Genomic DNA, 10,652 nt, shown 5'->3' with positions numbered 1-10,652 from the left:
TATGTCGACAAATTTCTTAGTTCTTTTGAAAATATGTACACTATGTATTGGAGAAACTGTATATCAACAGATAAAAAATGGGAGGATTCAATCCAAATTGTTTCTCCATCACCGTCCAAGTTTACCAAAGTTGTTAACCTAATTCTTTCTTTTTAGCAGGTCAATCACTGCGACAATACTTCCAAACTTGTATGATTCCATCCACTCTATAAATGGCGGATTAGAGTATACTACGTTCTGTACTGGGGAACTCCAACAATTCTCTCTTTTCTCACCGTCTGATTGGTCACCAACTCCATTTCCATGGCCAACTCCAAAAACCTTACATGCATTTTCACCATCATTCTCACCCTTCTCTTTTCGTTCGCAGCCGCAAAATCTTCTACTTTCTACCGAAACCTATCTCCCGTGTCTTTGGGATTCAAGAAGGAGAAGCTCAGCCACCTTCACTTCTTCTTCCACGACATTCTCAGCAGCCCAAATCCCACCGCAGTTAGAGTGGTTGAACCCCACACGACCAATAGTTCCTTCGGACTCATAACAATGGCCGACGACCCATTGACCGTGGGCCCCGAACCCGGATCCAAAGTCGTCGGAAAGGCTCAGGGAATTTACGGGTCTGCCGCCCAAGAAGAAATTGGGTTCTTGATGATCATGAACTTGGTGTTCACCGAAGGGAAATTCAATGGCAGCACCCTGAGCCTGTTGGGGCGGAATGCCGTGCTCTCCACCGTGAGAGAAATGCCGATCGTAGGAGGAAGCGGCGCTTTTCGGTTCGCACGTGGGTATGCTCAGGCGAAGACTCACACGCTTGATTTCAAAACTGGGGATGCTGTAGTGGAGTACAATATCTACGTGTTCCATTATTAAGCATTGCGTCATTTAGCAACACAACATCGTTTTATTCTTCTCTTCTGTTTCTCTTTTGCTTATGGTCAGATGCTTTTTTAATTGGAAGTTCCCTTCATGCTTCGTGTGGTTTAACAATGTGTTACTTTAACTTAAGAAACCATCATGACTCTGCCTAATCACATTACCATTAGCATCCAATGAATTCTAAGAAATTATGAATTATTTTTTCACTGATATCAGAACGTAGAAACTAGAAGATAATGGCACGCTTAAACTCGCTCTCACAATAGCAGCCTCAACTGCTTTTTGTGCTCTCATTTGGACCACACAAGCCATGTGCATAGTGTTGTCATGTTTTTCGAATCCCATTGTTTGGTTAAACAACTTCAACTTCCCTTTCTATTAGCTTATACCACAAATTTTTCAATTAGTTTAGCTTAAAATCTATATCGCCGTGATTCAATAAATGTGTTAAGAAATGTGATTCAACAGCACCTAATAAGTCTCGTTCTCTTGTAACAGTTGAAAATATATTTATTGAGAAAGTTATTCACATATTAATAATAATTATGACTAATTTTATCATTTTTATATTATTATCATTATTTACGATAAAGTATGCATCATTATTTTTATTATTATTTATTTGAAGTGAGCTTTTATTTTATTTATTATTTGATTATCTATTTTGTAACATAGACATAAGACTAAAAGATCTTATAAAAAAAAATAGTATTTTATGTACGAAATACACTCACTGTTATATATATAAATATTTGACACATGTTAAAAGATAAATTAAAAGTAAGGATAAATAAGTGTTTCTTTATTAGATATGCTAAAGCATTGAAAGAATATAAGTTGTAGAGATTGGAACTTAGGAAATTTAGATGCTTTATAGACAATATGTGATACTCAATGAGATTCAAATTATGATGCGTAAAGATCTAAAAAAGATGAAGAAGAACACTCATGTTGAGATGAAGTCTTTTGGCTTTAGATGAGATTATCTAGAGGGATTGAATGATAAAATATCAAATAACTAAAATAAACCTTCTATTTCTCACTCGATAAGATTAATATATGCAAATGTGAATTCTAACTTATCAACTTACCCGTGATAAAGAGAGAAGAACAATCAAATCAACATAATAAATATATAGATCTTATAATTTTAAATTATATTTTATCTGAGTTTATATTTTAAAATAATATTTAAAAAAACTATCTAAATTTAAAAATAAAATATTCTCAACTAACATAAATACCTGTAAATATAAAGACATTCATCGGGGTGTATATATATATATATATATATATATATATATATATATATATATATATATATATATATATATATATATATATATATATATATATATTCATAATTACTTGACCAATACTTAGAGCAGTAAATAAGCCGAAATTTTAAATAGGATAGGAAAAATTCTACTAATTAATTGTCTCACCATATTATAAATTCCTAATCTTAACTAATAGATATTAATAATTTGATTCAATGAAAGGGAAAAACAATCTTATTTTTGTAAACTATTTCAAAATAAATCCATAGTAATATTTTATTCATAAAAGAAACTCAAAATGAGATGAAAACATATGATCAGAAATGTTATACAAATATTCCATATTTTATATTAAATATAAATGAAAGATGTGAAATCTGAATTTTATTAGTCGAAGTTTATTAACAACTATCGAATTTGATGATTTTTATATATTTTAGTTAAGGATTTTTTGTTATAATTATAAAACAATACGTAAACTATAATATATTAAAATTATTTCAGGAGTAGTGTGTCCCAAAATGTTCAAAACTAACAGTGACACGATCGATTGAACAAGAAGCAAAGAAAGATGTTCCATAGAGGAAGTTTTTGTCCTAAAGTTTGTCTGTTTCCATGAACTTTGGCAGCAAAATTTGGTATAATATAACTGTAAATGGTTATTTTAGGTGTCAAAACTATAAATTTTGTTTAGAAAATTGTTTTGTCAATTCATTCCTTTCAATTTTGCACTCTATAAATTGTAAATGAAAATCTCTCTTTCCCCACAGATTTTACTTTTCCCTCTCATTACAATGGCCAACTCCAAAAGTCTCCCATCCATTTTCACCATCATCCTTCTCAACCTAATCTTATCATTTGCAAGCGCAAAATCTTCTACATTCTATCAAAACCTATCCCCGAAGTCTTTGGGGCTGAAGAAGGAGAAGCTCAGCCACCTTCACTTCTTCTTCCACGACATTGTCAGCGGCCCAAACCCCACCGCCGTCAGAGTGGCGGAGTCCCCTTCCACCAACTCTTCCTCCACGCTTTTCGGATTCATAGCAATGATCGACGACCCATTGACTGTGGGCCCCGAACCCGAATCCAAAGTCGTGGGAAAGGCTCAAGGAATATACGGGTCTGCATCCCAACACGAACTGGGTCTATTGATGGTAATGAACTTGATGTTCACGGAAGGTAAATACAATGGCAGCACACTGAGCTTGTTGGGGCGGAATGCGGTGTTCTCTACCATAAGGGAAATGCCAATAATCGGAGGAAGTAGGGCTTTTCGGTTTGCACGTGGTTATGCTCAGGCAAAGACTAACACGTTTGATTTAAAGACTGGAAATGCTGTTGTGGAGTACAACGTTTACGTTTTGCATCATTAACCAACCAGTTCTTGATGATATGGAAGCCATGCAGCCTCGTTCTAATGTCTAACGTTTCAGCGTCACTCGAGATTAATAAATGCCCAAACAAACAAGATTGTTAGTTGGTGTGTTGATCTTCTATCAAATGTCTTAGAGCATTATCGAAAGTTTGTACGTTTTTAAAAAACAATTTCCCCTCTAATTATCCTTTTCTCTTACCAACAACATACGTATGTCTTCATATTCTATTAAATGTGCTAGAGCTTTCATCAAAAGTGGGAAGTTGCTCTTGTTGCACTCAACTTCTTGTGATAAAAAACAACTTTCACTTTAATGATATTTTTCTTTCACTCTAATACTAGTAAAATTTTACCTGTATTATCTAGCATACATACTGAACGTTTTTTTTTTCTTGGTGTACTAATGTATTAGAATATCATAGGAAGATATAAGTCAACTTTGTATTTGTATATGATCTAATGAAACATATGGAAGTAAACACTAAAATGTAGCAGGTGTGCAGAACTAAACCAATGAAAAAAAAATCGAAAATCGATCTAAATAACCAATATATAATAGGAAAAAAAAGTAAAATTTTTTGGATTGTTTTGAAATTCTTCGAAACAAAACCGAGCTCTTCGATTAGGTTTGCAATTTAAAATTCAAAACCGACGCAAACTAAACTGCAACAGATTTTTTATTGTAATAATAATAATAATAATAATAATAATAATAATAATAATAATAATAATAATAATAATAATTGTATGGTATATAATACCTACCGAACGGGCCAATAGTCGACGATAAAATAATCAAAGATATCTGATTAAAGATATTAATAAGTCATTTATGAGTAATTAACTAAATCTCAAGGTAGGTTTATTTTTATTTGATCTATGAAACACTTATAAATATAATGACAGGACCAAAAGGTAGGTACGTTCGATCAAAACTCAAATACTCAATTGTGATAAACAATTCACTAAGCTGCTCCTAACTTGAGCAGAGTGTCTTTTGCATGTACTTTCCCCGGTCGTCAGAAAGGTATGTCTTTCAACCCTACACAAATCCATACCGAAACAACAACAACAACAACAATAATAATAATAATAATAATAATAATAATAATAATAATAATAATAATAATAATAATAATAATAATATCAATCATTATTGTAAGAATTCATAAAAATCATCTTTTTAGAACTGATAGTATGGTATAAGTAAGTAACGAGACTTAAATATTTTAATATTAAAAGTTCAAAGTACAAATAGAAGTTGTATAAGACGAGTTTCATTATTTCAAGTCACAACATCTTTTTAAACATAGTTTTCTTTATAGAGTTTTTCCTTCTCTCTAAGTATTCTACCTGCTGGATCATTTATTTGAAGATCAAAATGTGTCAAAGTGATTGTTGCGAAAAAGTCTTCTAATCTAACCGATCAATTTTCTTAACAGAGTAAATTAGTTTCTACTCTTTTATTGGATTTTCAAATAATTTTGTTTTTTGTTTTTACTCTTTTCTTTTCGATGGTAAATTCGTGCCTTTCCATCTCGCGAAACAAAGAGTTCCAACATCTCATATATAAACACTTCTAAACAACAAAAGTATATGTAAAACTACTTATCATTTGTTAATTGTAATACTAAGACTTTTCAAAATTCTGTAATATCTTCTCTTTCTCCGAGTGTTGTTAGTTAAAAATCCTTACTTACATTTCGTATTCATTTATCTTAGATGTTTTGCATTGTCACTTTTTATTTATTTATTGGGAGTTTGTAAAAAGTTCAAATAAATTATAATGATAAAAATATTTGAAGTAATTATTTGGAGAAATAAGTAAAAAAAAAAATACTGATGTATTTTTACTCTCAAAAGTCGTTAAGCAAAAATATTTATTGTAAAATTTGTTTTAGTGAAACTTAGAAGTTTCTGACAACAGATATAATATGAGTGGCTGTAAAAGAAGCAAACAAAAAATCTATTTTTTTCTCCCTAACTTCTACCTTTAAGGCAAAAGATATTTTAAATATTCTTATGAAAAAAAATTATATAAAACAATTCATTTTTTTCCTTCGATATTTTTAAACTAATTATTATGAATATGTTTTTTATTAATAAATCACGCGAAGAGAATTGTAGAAATTAATAACAATAATAGTGAATTTATAAAAATTCAACAAAGAGTAAACTGAAATAGTTACTTTTATTATGCGTAATTAATTGAAAGTAGCTTATATTATTACAATTTGGAGGGAATATAGTTGGATGCAAAACAAACTACACCGCAGGGTAACAAGTGATAAATATTGTTTTTTTCCGAGAGACTTGTGCAACACATAGACAATTCTTTCTTTTATAACTTAATTAGACATCAAAATGCACAAAACAACACAAGAAACTCTTTTTGCTATTTTATCAAATAGTTGGTGCGAGGAATTTAACATAGTGTATTTACAATTTGTCAAGATTAGAGTTCATCCACTTCATTCTCATGCATTTACAAAAAACTCAATTCCATCAATTAGGTGTTCAATTTTTGTTCTAAGTTCAAGTCATATTTTCCAATACATCAAGAACTACAATTCATGCATGGAAATCAAATACTAACATTGAAATGAAAAAGCATATGTATTAACATCACAAAATTCACAATATTCAGTTTATTACATCTAATCTCAACAAATAGGAAAAATCCTTCATGTAGGAGAATTTAGGGTTCTACAAAATTGAAGAGATAGGGAAGAAATTGGAACCAAAGAGAAGATGCATAGCCTTTCCCAAGGTTCTTGACAGCTACTCCATGCTCCATTTGCGCCTCCCCTTCACAATTTCATCTCTAATTCATGACCCATCATCTTCCTCAACCCAAAAGGGACAAAATTACCATTGATGAAGCTTGAAGACCCAAGGAGGAGTAGGAGAGCTTCCCAACACCCCAAACAGCCTCAAAGGGCCTCTCCCAATCTCTCTAGGTGAAGAATGAAGTGTAGGAAGAGAAGAATGCCCAAAAAATCGCGAGAACCATCCTTAAATAACACATTTTGGTAAGTCAGCGTTGTCACCGCTTAGCTGCAGCCCAACCGTGGCATTCTAGAGGGCTTGCACTCAGCTGCAGCCCCGTGACAGCATTCCGAAGAGCTGGCGCTCAGCTACACGCCAACTGCACCTCAGCTACAGCATTCCAGAGATAGATAGCTTCGTTGCCGCTCAACTACAGGCAGTTTTGACAACATTCTAAAATTCAAGTTTTTGTGCAATTCCAAAGGTGTCCAACATGGGTATTTGCTTCAAATTGAACTTTTATTGTCCCAAAATATGTTCCCTTGAGGTATTGTTTGTTTTCCTCCATTAGAATTTTTTTCCTATTCATTTATTTCATACACTCAAATAAAGAGATTCGAGGTAAAGACAAGCATAAACTGACTAAAACACAACAAAACTAGAAAACACACTAAACTTGAAGATAAAATAAGGTAAAAGTTACGAAGGAGTTTAATTATTCACCAAAATATATATACAATAACACGTAAAATCAACCGTTATCAAATATATGAGTACGTGGAAATCAATGAATTCAAAATACTCGTCAGGACACCTAAACCTTGCTAGTAGATAGAAATTATTTGAGAAATATATCAACTTAAATACATATATATATATAACTAATCGACTAATTTCATACATATAATTTCACTTAGATGTATTAAATATTTTTTTTTATTTCATACCATATATAAACATATTTTATAAATTTCTATTTTAATGGATAATTACAAGAGTATTTTTTAAATAATGCTTAATTATATATTTGGTCCTGTTTTTTTATTTATTTAGTCCTCCAATTTTTTAAAATGGTTTAATCACTAGTGCAAAAAACGTTTTTGAAATCAGTTAATTGGCTTTCGTTTAAAAAAAAAAAAGAAACCTTTCAAAACGTGATAATTTTAAACTTGTTGACACGATCGTTCTAAAATAATCGAAACCTATATAATAGTATGAACCGAAACCTATAGTTTTACAAATAATTTCAACAATGACACCGGTGAAATTTTTTAAAAATGTTTGTATAACTCTAGGGTTTAGTTCTAAAATAATTTAAGTTTATACTAGTATAAACTTAAATTCTTTAAAAAACCGAAGCCTAAAGTCATTCCACAATTTAAAAGGTGTCATTATTATTTTTTAATTTTATCTCTATGTCACATAATAGACTTTGGTTTCATGACGAACTAAAGCATATTTCTTTGTTAGGGTTAATTTTTCAAATATTTAGATACATTTATTTCATTGTGTCATTAAAAACTACTTTGTTTCCTTCTACAATTGAGAGACACGAACGTCACTACCATTTCTGCATAGTCACTACGAACAAGAACATCACCATTTCTCCGTCATCATTGCACTCGTGAGGTTCCATTTTCGCCACCACTAGGGTCCTCTCAGTTCTTTCTCACCTTGCTCCATTTTCACTGTTGGCTCACTCGTTCGTTTTGTCTTCCTTCTTGTTTTGCTTTTTTGTTTCGATAAGGCTCGTTCTATTCTTCCTAACACACTCATTTTGTGTTGTTATTCGTGCCCTAGCTTTGCATCAAGGTGGCATTGTGTTAACACACGTTTTCTTACTTCCAAAACACATTTTGCATTGTTGCAATACCTATCATTAATGCTTCGAGGTTCTTAAAAATTTATATCTTGTTATATGATTTTAATATATGTTTGTTTTTGTCAAAGTTCATAACGTTGTCAAAATATTATTTTTAGCAAAAATTGAAGCATATAATTGAATAGGCTTTAGTTGTTTTCATAACCGAAGCTTATTCTCTACTTTAAGTTTTATTTTTTTATGTTCACTCTTTCTTTAAATGGTTTTGGCTTCAATTGTGAAATCAACTGAAACCAAAAGTCGCTCATTTTTACTTTCCTTGATATGCTTCGATTGGAACTGAAGTTTAATATCGATAAAAATGGAGGTTAAAACCCTTCGTTGCATTAGTGAATTTGGTTATTTTTCCATACATATAATGTGTCAAATTAATAGTGAACTTTTTAATTTTTAATTTTTTAATTTAAATAAAAAACATAAATTACCAACAATAAGATAATAATTGAGTCACATGGAAGTGGAAGTGATAATGACATTGTCACGTGTCAATGTTATTACCACATGATAGTGATTGTCTTATGGTAATAACACTGACACATGACATTGTTATTGTCACGTAACACGATTATGATATGATGTTCTTTTAAAATAATTTAAAAAATAATGTAAAAAATTACAAATTTCAATTGTTTTAAGTTTTTAAATAACATCCTTAGAGTTTTTTTTTTAAAATTAAAATTATTTATATTTGATTCTAATGAACATGTTAATGTTTTCCTATCAAACTTTGTCATCATAGCTAATAAATTGTACTTTCTAAGATAAAACATAATCAAATAATTTATTTTGATGATTAAGATAAAAGTAAACATATTTCAAAACATCGGATAGAAGGTTCCATCATAACATAATACACCATTTACATAGAAATATGATTCTTTGACATACCTAAATTTTTTACATTCATTTGACACTACTCTTACTTATTCTCTTCTTTCTTGAAAAAATACAAAACTTTATACTTTTATTTTACTTTTGTATCATGTATCAAATGAAGGTAAAAGTATACTATCATATCATTTTGGTTTACGTATTGTCATAGGTGATACATCATCTATAATTTAAATTGGGCAATGTAACACATAGGATAGGATATGTAAACTTAATTTTATATCTGATCATACCTGATATTTTTTATTATTCTTTAAGTTATATATATTGTCATTTTAGCATTTATGAAAAAGGATTTTATTCTCAAAAGTGATGACAATCTGATTTTTATTAATTGAAGTTTATGAACAAGTACCAAATTTGATAATTTTCATATATTTTAATTAATGAAATAAAATATAACTGTAAACAGTTTCTTTAGTTGCAAAAAAAACTGTGATTTTGTTGGAAAACTTATCCCAGTTCATTTGTTCTAATTCTGCCCGCTATAAATTGCTAATAAAAAATTATGTCTTTCCTCACACTTCTTACTTTTCTCTACCATTGTCATGGCTAATTCCAGAAGCTTCACAGCCTTTTTCACCGTCATCTTTCTCAGCCTACTGTTCTCATTCGCCACCGCAAAATCTTCTACTTTCTACCGAAGCCTATCTCGGAAGTCTTTTGGGCTGAAGAAGGAGAAGCTGAGCCACCTTCACTTCTTCTTCCACGACATTGTCAGCGGTCCAAACCCCACCGCCGTCAGAGTGGCGGAGGCCCCCTCCACCAACTCTTCTTCCACACTTTTCGGATTTATAGCTATGATCGACGACCCATTGACGGTGGGCCCCGAACCTGGATCCAAACTTGTGGGAAAGGCCCAAGGTGTTTACGGATCTGCAGCCCAACAGGAAACGGGCCTGTTGATGGCAATGAACTTCGTGTTCACGGAAGGGAAATACAATGGCAGCACGCTGAGCTTGTTGGGGCGGAATGCGGTGTTCTCCGCCGTGAGGGAAATGCCAATCGTTGGAGGAAGCGGGGCTTTTCGGTTCGCACGTGGGTATGCTCAGGCAAAGACTCACACGTTTGATCTGAAGACCGGAGATGCTGTAGTGGAGTACAACGTCTACGTGTTCCATTATTAACCACTGAGTTGTTGATGATATAGAAAACATGCAACATCGTTCTAATGTCTTTTGATTCTCTTGTTTCTCTTGTTTGTTTCATTGTTGGATGCTTTTGGAATAACTTGTATGTTACAAACTTACTTTAATTAAAGATAATGACTTATGAAACCCAAGAGACTTGGGTAGTCACTGTACGTATACCTTTCAATCGATTACAGGATTCTCTTTTCTTAGCTTTTTGTTCAGTAGTACTTTTTCTTAGACCAACAATCTCCTTTAGCCAAGCTTTCCTTTCTAAGATAATACTTTTATTATATACAAAAAACAAATGTTTTTATTTACGATTTTTTTATGAAAGCGTGCTGGGACTTTTTTCAACTTTCGTTATTTTTTTAATTTTAATTCTTAAATTAAATATCAATATTTTTCAAAATTATTAACTGTTCAAAATAACTCTACCATAATATAAA

General features: G+C 31.5%; 3 pseudogenes; all 3 read left to right on the top strand.

Annotated features, from left to right (window-relative positions):
- On the top strand, nt 1–987 carry LOC148197976 (pterocarpan synthase 1 pseudogene; annotated as a pseudogene).
- A 1,963-nt stretch (nt 988–2,950) lies between these two features.
- Nucleotides 2,951–3,529, top strand: LOC124832917 (dirigent protein 22 pseudogene; annotated as a pseudogene).
- A 6,045-nt stretch (nt 3,530–9,574) lies between these two features.
- On the top strand, nt 9,575–10,415 carry LOC124832913 (dirigent protein 22 pseudogene; annotated as a pseudogene).
- Nucleotides 10,416–10,652: the final 237 nt, after the last annotated feature.

This window comes from Vigna umbellata, chromosome 5 (genome assembly GCF_029865625.1).
Source record: "Vigna umbellata cultivar VRB3 chromosome 5, Vumbellata_1.0, whole genome shotgun sequence".
NCBI lineage: Eukaryota > Viridiplantae > Streptophyta > Magnoliopsida > Fabales > Fabaceae > Vigna > Vigna umbellata.
Note: the sequence above shows the minus strand (reverse complement) of the source record. Positions and strands in the feature narration are given on the sequence as shown.